Source organism: Anarrhichthys ocellatus, unplaced genomic scaffold, assembly GCF_004355925.1.
Source record: "Anarrhichthys ocellatus isolate YVR2014 unplaced genomic scaffold, GSC_Weel_1.0 scaffold7635, whole genome shotgun sequence".
In the NCBI taxonomy this organism is placed as follows: Eukaryota; Metazoa; Chordata; class Actinopteri; order Perciformes; family Anarhichadidae; genus Anarrhichthys; species Anarrhichthys ocellatus.
In genome coordinates, this window is record NW_022287609.1 from 1 (window position 1) to 2,154 (window position 2,154).

The 2,154-nt window shown below is 40.5% G+C and overlaps 1 long non-coding RNA gene across 1 annotated transcript; it reads left to right on the forward strand.

Annotated features, from left to right (window-relative positions):
* The first annotated feature begins 49 nt into the window (after positions 1-49).
* Positions 50-2,132, forward strand: LOC116380553 (uncharacterized). The gene is made up of 3 exons (XR_004212576.1): positions 50-94; positions 206-268; positions 510-2,132. It is a non-coding gene; the product is annotated as an uncharacterized LOC116380553 (long non-coding RNA).
* Positions 2,133-2,154: the final 22 nt, after the last annotated feature.

Below are 2,154 nucleotides of genomic sequence, written 5' to 3' on the forward strand. Positions count from 1 at the left end.
CTCTCTCTCTCTCTCTCTCTCTCTCTCTCTCTCTCTCTCTCTCTCTCAGTGTTCGGCCATTGAAGGCGTGTGTCCTCTCAGCTGTGACAGCGCTGTAAGTAATCCCTCTACCGATCTGTCTGCTCCTCACCCAACATTACTTCTTTTATTTTGAAAAACCCTAAACACACACACTTCCTCTTCTGTCCTTCTACTTCCTGCTCAGGATCTGAACTGTTTCCTGGTCGACAACAACGGCTTCGTCCTGATCTCAAAAGAGAGGAACGAGGTGAGAACTCAGACTAAAAGATTAAAATATCTCCGTTTGGTTTGTGTCCCATTCTGTGAGTTCAGGGTTATATTCATCGATTATGATGCTTTAGGGGTCTGTGTGTGTGTGTGTGTGTGTGTGTGTGTGTGTATATGTGTTTGAGTATCTGTATATATGTATGTATATTCCTTTATTTAAAGTTGTGTAAATCCTTTGTTGATTAAACGTTACTCAGCTTAACCTCTGCTGGTTCCTTCAGGAGGCTCATGAACAACATCTGGATGGCTCACTGGGTTTCATGACAGTTCTGGTTTTAATCTGTGTTCGTGGCGCATTAGCGCTGAAATATAGCAGCTGCTGCACCTGATGACCTCATCTGACTGTGGGCGGGGCTTACACAGAGGGCGGAGCAACATGTGGCTGCTTTGATCCGTCTGAAAGAGTGAATTTCAGTCGACGACATTTAATCAACCAAAAAAGTTACCAAAACCCAAACAGGTTAAGTTTATCTGACTTAATATTGTGATCTTCCTAAATCTTTTTTGTTTACTTATTATCTCATAATCAGGACTAAGTAATAATTTAGACTCAAAATCAAATAGAAAATAATAACTCTTTTTTGTGAAAAAGGTAAATACAAATAATATTTTTTTACTGTGAAAAATGAAGTATAAAATATTTTTATTTACTATGTAGAATTGTTAAATATAGTTATTTAATTTTGTCTTTTGTAACTTCACTATAATTTTACGTATCTCAATTATTGTTGTAACTCAAATGTATAGTATTTTTACATATTTTTTGTGTTTTTGTTGTTGGCCTTAATGGGCTTCCGTACCTTGCTGTCACTTTGAGGACCTTTAAAGCGTCTGAGTGTAGAGACGAGCAGCCTGCTATCCATCTGACAGCTGCTCGTTAGCGCTGGATTAACTCCTGTTAGGAGCCGTATTACTGAGGATTAATGCAGACACACTCACACACTCTCTCTCTCTCTCACACACACACACACACACTTATACATCATGAATCTCTCTCTGGACCTTCGGCTTGTAGTTCTGTTGAGGACTTACCGGGAGTCGAACCTGTGATGTCCGTGTCACAGGTCGGTGACCGTGACCTCATCCGGCCTCCAGATGTTGAGCAGCTGGAGGGCTGATGAGGTTTATCTGTGTCCTCTGTGAGGCTGTCGGGGACGTGCAGCTGGAGGACGGAGCACTCAGCGTCTCTCTTATGTAACAGCATGAGAGCTTTGTTGTGTCTGTGGGTCCAGTGACCCGTCGTTAGTCTGAGCTCCTGACGGGGAGCTGAGTATCGTCTAAACTACTACCAGTACTTCATTTCATAACTTCTGTTTCTACTTCATTCGATACCATCATGTGAAGGAGGAGTTTTCATCTATGCCATCGAGTCCCCTCCTCATTCACATAATGTTACATAGAAATGATCCTTCTTCATATTTTGCATGTATTCTGATCAGATGTGTAGCAGAGCCACGCTGCTTTAAACAGACTGGATGAGTTGTAGCTGCTGCTGCAGAGGACCAATCACAGGACACGTTCAACCAAACAACTCTTGCGGTGATTTGCTGCAAACAAAATCAGTCTTTTTGTTTTGTATATTGCACTTCTTAGTTGGAACACTAGAGGCCATTTTATTTTACTAAATTATTTTCTTTATTTATTTCTCAGTTTATTGTGATCAGATGGACTCTCACTGAGCTCTCTCTTATTGTTATTGTCTTGTTTCTGCTGCTTTTGTCTCTCAGAGCTCTTTGTAAACTCTGTTTTTAAAAGGTGCTATAAATAAAGTTATTATTATTATTATTTGGAAAAACTGCTTCACCCACATTGATTCCAAGTGGATGAAAACATTCTCCTCAGGTCATCAGTACATCAGGTCATCAG